The sequence below is a fragment of the Mus musculus genome, chromosome 5 (genome assembly GCF_000001635.26).
Source record: "Mus musculus strain C57BL/6J chromosome 5, GRCm38.p6 C57BL/6J".
NCBI classification, from domain to species: Eukaryota; Metazoa; Chordata; class Mammalia; order Rodentia; family Muridae; genus Mus; species Mus musculus.
The window spans coordinates 83,040,003-83,051,062 of record NC_000071.6 but is presented as its reverse complement, the minus strand read 5'-3'; the positions used below and the strand labels follow the sequence as shown (position 1 = coordinate 83,051,062).

Here is an 11,060-nt window from a genome sequence, read left to right as displayed (position 1 = left end):
CTACATGTAGTTATGAAGAATAGAATATTTGGGATAATTTGTCTAATCTAGGTGGGCAGCGTTTATCATTATCAATTGGTTCTGAAATTATTGTATTGGCATCTCATGAATTGAGAATTTATTGATACAGAAATCTGATTGGTTAACTATAAGCCTCAAGAATTTTGTTTCTACAAAACTGCTGGTATTGTAGCAGCAGATGACTGGGAGGTATGTGGTCCTTGTATGGTGCTGGCTTGGAAAAGAAGGAAACTCAGAAGTTCCAGCCCCACCAGAGAAGTGGCAGGCAGAGAGTTACTGGATGGAGTATGGGAATTTGGCAGTTCTTTCTTTAATATTTCACGCAACAGTTATCTATGTGATATTTGACCCCAAATTAATGTCCCTTCAATTCATGTTCTAAGAACTTGAATGGGATTGAATTAAGAGATTGGACTAATTAGTTTAACAAAGAAATATGCCCCTACCTCTAACCAGTAATATGGTATTTTAATCAACTAAAAGAATTTTGAACTAAAAACAGATATTGGGATATATATTCTTCTATGATCCAAAGAAATATTAGACAAATCTAAAATTATTCAGAACTATCTAACTATATAAGCAATACAAAAACTCTCAGTTACCAATCTAGCACCATATGTGACTTCATGGTGTCATTCTTACCACCAAGAGCAAGACAATGGATTAAACCTCTGAGCTAAAAACCATCCCTAAATAAATGCTTTCCTTTATAAGTGTAGCTGTGTTCATGGTTTCTCTTCATAGCGATAGAAACCATAAATAAGACAGTTATATTTGAAAATTTATCTAGTAGAGTAAGATCTTAATTTGGGCATTTAAAAAACTATTTCCTCATATAGCTATCAGTTAACTTAAAATCACTAATGTTTATGTATTTAAACAGATCTATTTTGACTTTTTATAGTTGTCATTTTTCATGAATTTTTTTAAGACATCAAATATATTACTTTACACTATCTCAATAAAATGGAACAACATTGATAAGGAGAGTCATTGAGAAATAAAATATCAAGAGTTATATAAGTATTTATAGGTAAGTATAAAACATGCATAAATGCAAATAACATAAACTAATGCTAACCATATTGGTAATGTTATTCCTTAAATATACATATTGTTTCAAAGAATTATAACTGTGCTGTAATGATTGAAAATATATGCTGAGCAGTGGTGATACACACCTTTAATCCCGGCACTTTTGAAACAGAGGCAGGCAGATTTCTTAGTTCAAGGCCAGCCTGTTCTACAAAGTGAGTTCTAGAACAGCCAGGGCTACACAGAGAAACCTTGTCTCAAAAAAAACAAAAAAGAAAAAGAAAAAAAAAACGAAAGAAAGAAAGAAAGGAAAAGAAAAGAAAAATATATGGAGTGTGATACTTATAGTGCTGTGTGTAATGACAAAGTGTAAACACATGTAAACCAATATGTAAATTGAAAAAAAAAGAATAAAAAGCATCTAAAATTACTATACAAATAGTCTTTTTTTTATAAAACAATACACTATAGATAGTGATTATATGTTTTTCTTTTAATTCTAAGAATACTGAAATTTATAAAACTCCTCTTTGTAACTGCAACTTGTGTGAGGACTCTCACTTGCTCTCACACTCAGCTCCCCACCATCTTTCTTATTCTTTTGTTTTGGGGGAGGTCAGAGAATGGGAATGGACCTGGGAGGACAGGATCATGGCACATTATGTGAAGTTTTCAAATTAATTAAAAAATATTTTAAAAAACCAAAAAACAAAAACAAAGAGCCTTTTAGTTGGCTAGCATTTACTCTTCCAGCAGGTTTGAAACACTTTACTCATATGAATGATACCTGCTTTGATTCCTTCTTTCTGGTTAGAATGAACAAGTTTACATCAGATTACCAAGTTGCTTGAAATAGACCACATTGTTTCCTGAGCTTCTCAGGTTTCAAAGTATCCCAGTTGCATCTGTTTGCCAATCAACTGACTCCAGCAAGGACAACCACATCCCAGATTTGACAAATAGTATAGATTTTGTAGTGATGAATGTCGCATAGCAAAACATATTTATTCAGAATAAAGTTAAAGTTCAGAATGAACGTGCTATTTTACTGTTTTTCTCTTTCAAGTTAGTCTGAGTATCAACTTCTATTCACTACACTATAAAGATGTCCACATATCTGACATAGTATGGTATTTTAATCAACTCAAAGAATTTTGAACTAAAAAAAGATATTGGGAAATATATTCTTCTATAATCCACAGAAATATTAGACAAATCTAAAACTATTCAGAACTATCTAGCTATATAAGCAATACAAAATTCATTTTAGTCATAATTGTGTTGCACCCTGCATGCCCTGTTTTTATCATTAGTCAATAAAGCAATTTAGAAATTAATAAGTATTTTTCTAGGTGGATATGGCTTCATGAATTTTAAACAGGATGAGAAATTGCTATATTATAACTTTTGTCAAATAATTGTTTTGTGCTATTAACAGTGGCAGATTAAAATAAGATGGGTTTTTAAATGAATAATACACATGTAATTTCTTAGCAGTCAATATCTATTTGCTTAGTGAAATGTCTTAATACATCTTTTAAAGTATAATTTAAAAAGGAAAATACAGAAATTAGCATTTTAAAGTTGTTGAAAACTCAAGCTACATGTTCACTGTTTCCAGAAGGCAATTAACACTGGCAAGACTAGATATACTTGGGTATTGGCCATTATAGTAATAATAATAATAATAATAATAATAATAATAATAATAATAATAATTAGAGGAAAAATTCAAATCTCCATTGTGGCTTTCAGGGTACTTTTGTTTTTGTGTGTTTGATTGTTTTTCGTTCAAATATATCTCTTCTACTTTGGTTTGTACTGCTGTGATGAACACTATGATCAAGAGCATCTTAGAAGGGAAGAGCTTACTTTTCACATCATACAGGGAAGTGAGAATGAGAGCTCAAGAAAGAAACCTGTTTACAGGATAGGGTTGCTCCTTGACACACACTTGACTTACTTTCCTATATAAGCTATGACCACTTGCCCAAGGATGGCACTACCCAAGTGACCCATTCTATATCAGTTAGCAATTAAGACACCCAACAGACATGCCCACAGGATAATTCCCTGGAGAAAATTCCCTACTGATGTTTCTTCTTGACAGGTATGTCATTGATAACTGAAGCTAATTATGAAATCATCCTTACTGATACCATAAAATAGGGCTCAACATGTCTTACTTTTTTTTCCTTCAGTTAATTAAAACGTTCTTTATAGTTATGAAGACAGATGGCTGAATTTAATATTTGTGATTTGGAGTGGCAATGTTTAAAACCATTAAGATAGGGTAATATTTTTAATAATTTATTTGTCTATATGTTTGTGGATATCATTCTTAAGCATGTATACCTATAGAAAATCACAAAATACACTAATTTCAATGGATAGCAATATCCTCTGAATGGAAACATTTTCTCTTAGAGGGAGAAAGAAATCTCAGGAGCCTTAGGAATTTAACAATCCTTACAAATCCTAAGAAAGTGACCTTCACAAGGCCCTCCCTCAAGGCTATAGAAACAGAGACAATAGCAAAAGAAGACGCCTCATGACAAGTTGCTGATGAGTAATATAGAGAGAAGGGAGGGTATAAACTATCTGACTCATGCTCAGGTTGGAATGATCCTTGTGGTGTTATGTCTGTTTTTGAGTTATTACTGAGTTAAACTCCTCAGTAATATCCCTCTAAGTTTATCTAATAAAGTCCTTATTTGGTAAAATTAGACTTTTGTAGTATCTTAATGACACCCTGTCTGAATTGAGAGTCTTCCATCTCCAAGAAACATTTCTAGAGTGAGAAGGGAAGTACCCAAGTTTTAAGAAGTCATTACAAGTCTTTAGAAAACAACCTCCACAAGTCCCTTCCCAAAGTTTTAGAAGCAGAGATATTAGCTGAGAGAAGAAGGTACCACACACCGCTCTTAATTGTAGGTTCTGTCATAACATCTTATTTTCTGAATAACTTTCAAATTGAATTGTTCCATGTATCTGTCTTGGGTTGGGCAGCAACAAAAAAGCATCATTGAGTGATGATACAATCAGAGTTTCACCTTTTTTTTTTCCCCCATTGTTTTGAAGTCTGGAAAGGTCAAGGTTCTAGTAGGTTTGGATTCTGGTAAGAGCTCACCTCCAGGCTTATAGGAAGCAGATGAGGGATACAGAAAGCTAGACCTTTAATATCTGTTGTTCCATTGTAATGATTTATCATGGCTTATTCACTTGCTATGAACATGGCACATTAGGAGTCAGTACTGTAAAAAGGTGAGTTGTGGAGAGCAAATGAATTGACTCCATAGCCATGTATTTTCAGTTTTATTTTGTAATGTCATTTTTCCCATATCCATTCCAGCCTCCTTTCTTTGTTCTCTAATTTTCAATTGGTTAGTTATTTTGCTTCATGTTTTCAAATATAGCTGTGTGAGATCAGACAGCATAGTGATGATTGTTAAACTTGAGAATCATGAGGAGAAATTTACGATTGCCAATTAAAGCAAACTGCATTTTGTAGTGCACCTGGAACTGGCCAGCTGGTTTTTTCACCCTGAGTTGGGATTTTACAGATCAACCCCTGATGGCCTCCTAAAGTCCCTTTAATATGAGGATAAAGTGTTCACAGAGGTGAGAGTGTTGACTGTTATTCATTGTTAGAAAAACTCGATGAAAAAGAAAATGGTTATACTTCATATGAATGTAGTCATAAGCGGTTTACATCAGATCTGAGAACCAGAAACTTCTTCTTCATCACAAATAGAAAATGTAACCGGCAAGGGCATTCATTACACAGACAAGCAGGGCTTGTTCTTTAATTAGGATTTAACTCACTAACAGGAATTAATTGTTAACTATAAACAGAACCTTAACTTGCAAGGACTTACAGGACAGTAGGACAAACAGGAATTTATTTTTTTAATCAGTTCTTTTTCATTTGATTTCCTCTGGTGTTTGTTTGTTTTTGTTGTTGTTGTTTTGTTTTGTTTTTTGTTTTTGTCTAGCAAAAATTTGTCTTTAAAAATTTTGTCTTTAAAAATTCACTTTTCGTCTAGATCCCTGACCCCTCCCTTATCTCTTCCCAGTCCCACCCTTACAAATCTCTTCTCTGATTGCCCTCACTTATTTTCTGCAGAGTAGTGGAACCTCCCTTGGGTACCACCCCACCCTGGGGCATCTAGTCCCATCAGACATATACTTTCCAAATATGGACCTTCCAAGCAGTCCAAATATGGGAAATGGGGATATAATGGCAGGGAACAGAGACCAAGAGACCCATGATCAACTTGTTAGCAGACCCACATGAACACCAAGCTGCACATATACTACAGATATGTAAGGAATCAGGGTTTAGCTTCTGCATGTTCTCTGGTTGGTGTCCCAGTCTCTGTGAGCTGCCATGGTCACAGATTAGTTGATACTCTGCATCTTCTTGTGATTTCCTTGACCACTCTGACTTGCTCACTTCTATCCCACACTCTTCCACAAGACTGCCAGTAGTCTGCCTGATATTTGACTGTGGGTCTCTGCATCTATGTCCATCAACTGCTGGAAGAAGTTTCTGAGGATACAATTATATTTGATCCCTGTCTGCAAGCACAGAAGAGTATCATTAATAGTGTCGGGTTTTGGCTCTCACACATGGGATTGATCTAAAGTTGGGACAGTCATTGGTTAGCCATTCCCTCAGTATCTGCTCTCTCTTTATCCCTGCACATCTTTTAGGTAGGACAAATTTTGGGTTGAAGGATTTGTGGGTGAATTGATGTAAACCTTTCCTCATCTGAAAGTCCTGTTAGGAGGTGGCCATTTCAGTCTCCATATTCCTCTCTAGTAGGGATCTAAGATATGGTCACCCTAATAGATTCTCTGTATCCTATCCCATCCCAGGCCTCCAGCTAGTCACCAGAGATGCTCCTCCCACCAGCCAATTTCCATTCTCACTCACAGGCCTCTCTCACCTCCTCCCCATACCTGATCACCATTTGTGAGATTTTGTTAGTATTTATGAAATGTTTAATGTGTGTGCTGGGAATTACTACATGCTAAGGTGCACTAAGGCTTTAAGGGAGAGAAAGAGTTGAAAGACTACCAGAAGTAAACATAATGGGGGAATTTTAGTACTAGTTTTTTTTTTTTTCCCATGCACAAACGAGCAGTTACAACTATAAATTTAGAGCAATCATGAAAACCTTCACGAGATCAGATGAAGCTGAAGCAGGACAAACCCCAACATGGTGATGAGGAGAATAGCATTAAATCCCATGCCTGCCTGAGGAGCTATTGGCACTCAGGAATTGCTGAACGAAGGAAAGGCAGGTTTGTTTATTTGTTTATATGTTTGTTTGTTTGTGTAATATTTATGTGATAGGTTAACTACACCAAAGACAAGGCTACATTCTAGACAATTTGATCCACATAAAATGGACTTGAGGGGTTTTATCAAAGTGGAGTAATTATGATAAAAAACATTTATAAATTCCGCGAGAAATAGTAATATAGCAATAAAATAGTATTAGGGGGTGTCTTAGTCAGGGTTTCTATTCCTGCACAAACATCATGACCAAGAAACAAGTTGGGGAGGAAAGGGTTTATTCGGCTTACACTTCCATGCTGCTGTTCATCACCAAAGGAAGTCAGGACTGGAACTCAAACAGGTCAGGGAGCAGGAGCTGATGCAGAGGCCATGGAAGGATGTTCTTTACTGGCTTGCCTTCCCTGGCTTTCTCAGCCTGCTCTCTTATAGAATCCAAGACTACCAGCCCAGAGATGGCACCACCCACAAGGGGCCCTTCCCCCTTGATCACTAATTGAGAAAATGCCTTACAGTTGGATCTCATGGAGGCATTTCTTCAACTGAAGCTCCTTTCTCTGTGATATCTTCAGCTGTGTCAAGTTGACACAAAACTAGCCAGTACAGGGGGTAAGAGCACAAAATTTTCCATATTTGTTCTAGATAAAACACATTTCATGTTTAAAGACATAGCTAAGATAAAAGTAAAGCAATACCATATTATGCCAATAGGTACCAAAAGAAGTGTCAAAATCTGAGGTATTTTCTGAAAATGCAGAAGTCAGAGCAAGAAAAATTAACATGGATGATGAAGGGAAATATGAGTACAACGTGGAAAGAATTATTATTCAGAATTAAAGATTTTTCAGACATTAATGTTGTTATAGATCACAGCACAGCATTGAAATGCAAGTGTCACAATCTGAAAACCAAATTAGAAAGATATACGTTACAGATATATTATTGGAATTCAATAAAGTCTTCAGTCATTGATGACAATAAGTTAAACAACCCTAATATCTAGGACGATGTAGTTTATTTAAAACACATTTTCAATAAGTTAACATACATAGAATATTCTTTTTTTTGTTTGTTTGTTTGTTTGTTTGTTTTTCGAGACAGGGTTTCTCTGTGTAGCCCTGGCTGTCCTGGAACTCACTTTGTAGACCAGCCTGGCCTCAAACTCAGAAATCCACCTGCCTCTGCCTCCCGAGTACTGGGATTAACGGCGTGTGCCATATTCTTTTAAAATGAAAAATACACATGTTTCCCACTAATATTCAAGGTTAAAGTTAGAATATATTCTGGAGGATTAATATGTACATTGTGGAGTTTAGAAAGGACATTGAAGGCTAGAAGGAAGGCTCTGTGGTCAAGAGCACGTGTTCCTTTTTTCAGAGCATCCATGTTTGATTCCCAGAACTCACACAGAAGCTACGAAGCGCACTTAAATCTAGATCTAGATGATCCTTCACAATTTTCTGGACTCCTTGACAACTGCACACACATGCAGAATGGACACATTTAGACTAAATTGGCATATATATTTTTTAAACTGAAAATTATTCAAAAATGATTTCATACTCAAAAAAATGGAAATTGGGCATTACCTAAATATGTGGAAAAATACAAAAGACTTCTAAATAAAATAGTAGGTTCAAAAATATTTGGGAGAGGAAACATTTGAACTTATTTCAATGTATTAAAACTGAAATAGAAATTATACAACAATATTCTGTACAGCAGAAACAATATTTAAGTGGATATATACAGAATTAATAGCTATGTTAAAAATTAAATAGTACTTCAGTTCAACAGTGTAACTAAATTGTAACCTTATAAAACATGAGAGTGAAAACACCCCATATCTAAGTATCATTTCCATGTCTCAGTATCTAATGGGCAGAAGTAAAAAGCCCTAAAATTACAAACAGAAGTTAAGCAAATGAAGAAGTTAGTCAGTTGGAAAGGTTGTGAAATTACAGTAACTTCTAGGCAAATCTGACAGTAGAATTTCAGCCAGGACACAAATGGTAATAGTAAATAAAAAGACTAATCCTAGATTCTGAATCAGAGAAGCTCAATGATAGGTCAGCTTTACGTAGAAATCTTAATCTATTGTGAAGTCTGTGGTCCTGCAGTTTTCCAAAAAGCAGTGGAAATCCGTAAATTTAGTCTAAACTAGACGATCTTTTACAACTGCATCCTACAGAATATTTGGCCAGTGTCTCCCAACTCTGTCAAGTTCGTTTAAAAACAACAACAACAACAACAACAACAAAACAAAAACAAAACAAAACAAAACAAAAACCAAAAAAAAACAAACCAAATGACTCAAAAAGTATTAGTAACAGTTAAAAAAAAGAATAACCTTCATAACCTATAGATATCAGATGTACATAACTAAAAACAAAATCTGTGGTAGCTACCTGGATTAGACAAGTTTAAAAAATTAAAATGAACAGTGGATATCAGAAAGAAGTAGGTATCCTTCTTGGTTCTCTAACTATGATATACCAACTAAACTAATGTGCAAAGAACTTTTGACATCATCTGAGGAACAACTGGTCGTCCCAAGAGAATACAACTCAAAATGATTTCTAAATCTGAGCAAATTTTCTCAAAAGTGAAGAACCACCAAAAGCAAAGCAAAGCAAAACAAAACCTGTCATAAATATTTTTAGGAAACTTAAGCAGTCATGGATACCTGCATTGACAATGCCCTGAGTCTCAATGATTACAGTTACTGATATGAGCTTAGAGCTATTTTATAGAACGTATTAAAATTTTATTTATTATGATAGCACAAGATATAAGAAGGTTTTTTTAGTTGTTTATGTTTATATAATATTTTTATATGAAAAAAATTAAAATTTGCAATTTGAATGTGAAAATAGTCCAGAGATTTTGTGTTATAGTCATTGGCAGAGTGACATTAACATAATTGTTATCAAAAGCTAATTGCTCACACAGACAAATTGGTATCAAGTTATATTACCTGTCTATGCTTTTGCAGAAGAAATATTCTCTAATTAAATCAGATTGTACTACATTAGGCTTGATCTTTACAAAGAGAAAATGTTAGTAAAGTATCGGAGAGTTAATTTCTTGCACCACTGTGTATTACATTTTAATACATTTCTTCTATTATATTCATCAAAACAAATACCTAAACAACTTCAAGAAAGGAAATATGGGGAGATTGGTGTCAATATTGGTTCTAACACATGAGACAAAAAGTTCAGTTGAACTGCAAAAACAAAACAAAAGTAATGAAGGGGTAATGACTTGGTCACTGCTCTATTGCCGTGAACGGACACAATATGAAGGGAAAGAAAAGCTCTGAATGGGAGCTTACTTATACTCTTGCAGGTTTAGTCCATATTGTCATTGAGGACAGCATGGATGCATGCATGCAGGTACTGGAAGGAACTGTCACTGAGAGCTATGTCCTGATCCACAAGCAAATACATAGCCAGGCCCAGCAATGGGCTATTGAAACCTCAAAGCCCACCCACTGTGGGATCTCACACCAACAAGCATAGCCTACTCCAAGTCCATCCTTCCTAATCCTTCAAATGGTGCCATTCCCTGGTGACTAAGCATTCCGATACAGGCGTGTGTGGGTGCAGTCATATTCAAAATCACCACAGGTTAGAAGGACACCTTTCCACAATCCCTTGTGCCTTCCTTTCCAAATTGCGCCAGGCAGAATGGCTCCCACAAAAAAGGGGGGTGAGAAGAAGAAAGGTCGTTCTGCCATTAACGAGTTGGTGACCTGAGAATACACCATCAACATTCAGGAGCACATCCATGGAGTGGGTTTCAAGAAGCATGCTCCTTGGGCACTCAGAGAAATTCGGAAGTTTGATGTGAAGGGAATGGGTACACCAGATGTGAGCACTAACACCAGGCTCAATAAAGCTGTCTGGGCCAGGGAATAAGGAATGTCCCATATCACATCCGAGTACGTTTGTCCAGAAAATGCAATGAGTATGAGGATTTACCAAACAAGCTCTATACACTGGTAACTTATGTGCCTGTTACCACATTCAAAAATCTATAGTCAATGTGGATGAGAACTAACATGTTGAATGTCAAATAAAGCTGCAGAACTGCAAGAAGCAAGAGGAGGAGGAGGAGGAGGAGGGGAAGGAGAAGAAGAGGGGGAGGGAAGGAGGAGGAGGGGGAGGAGGAGGGGAGGAGGAGGAAGGGGAGGAAGGGGAGGTGGAGGAGGGGAAGGAGGAAAGATGGATTATAAATCATTCAGGTTGTTTGCATGTACTACAAAACAAATTCTAGAATCCAGGCCCAGAATATCCTTGTTGGGATGAAGCTGAGTCTATAGGCTCTGATATGTAACTACAAGGGAGTTGCCCACCATTAGTATGGAGCAACTCTGGAAGTCAGTCTGGCAGTTCCTCAGAAAATTGGACATACTACTACCAGAGGATCCAGCAATACCTCTCCTGGGCATATATCCAGAAGATGTCCCAACCGGTAAGAAGGACACATGCTCCACTATGTTCATAGCAGCCTTAGTTATCATAGCCAGAAGCTGGAAAGAGCCCAGATGCCCCTCAACAGAGGAATGGATACAGAAAATATAATACATTTACACAATGGAGTACTAATCAGCTATTAAAAAGAATGAATTTATGAAATTCCTAGGCAAATAGATGGACCTGGAGGGCATCATCCTGAGTGAGGTAACTCA

General features: G+C 36.1%; 1 pseudogene; it reads left to right on the top strand.

The window, feature by feature from the left end:
• The first annotated feature begins 10,035 nt into the window (after positions 1-10,035).
• On the top strand, positions 10,036-10,429 carry Gm43217 (annotated as a pseudogene).
• Positions 10,430-11,060: the final 631 nt, after the last annotated feature.